At 69.0% G+C, this 239-nt stretch overlaps 1 protein-coding gene across 3 annotated transcripts in view; it reads right to left on the minus strand.

The window, feature by feature from the left end:
* The window catches only part of Zfyve28 (zinc finger FYVE-type containing 28), a 95,795-nt gene that overhangs the window by 82,887 nt on the left and 12,669 nt on the right, over positions 1–239 (minus strand). The window lies entirely within an intron of this gene.

Genomic DNA, 239 nt, shown 5'->3' on the forward strand with positions numbered 1-239 from the left:
CCTCCACAGACCGGGAGACCTGGGGACGGGGACAGGAGTGAGCCGGCTAAAGTCCACTCGGGGCGGAGAGGGAGGCTGGGGCCGCCACCCCGGACCAGGATTCGGGAGAGCAGGAGTAGGGAAAGGTATCTCCGGTGCAGGGAGGGTACCCAGAAGTCGTGGGGACTACTGGACCCGCAGGCCGGGGACCATGCGGCGCAGGCAGCCGCACGTCCAGAACCGAGCGCCTGGGAGCGAAG

Source organism: Fukomys damarensis, unplaced genomic scaffold, assembly GCF_012274545.1.
Source record: "Fukomys damarensis isolate Sample0158 unplaced genomic scaffold, DMR_v1.0_HiC HiC_scaffold_35, whole genome shotgun sequence".
NCBI classification, from domain to species: Eukaryota; Metazoa; Chordata; class Mammalia; order Rodentia; family Bathyergidae; genus Fukomys; species Fukomys damarensis.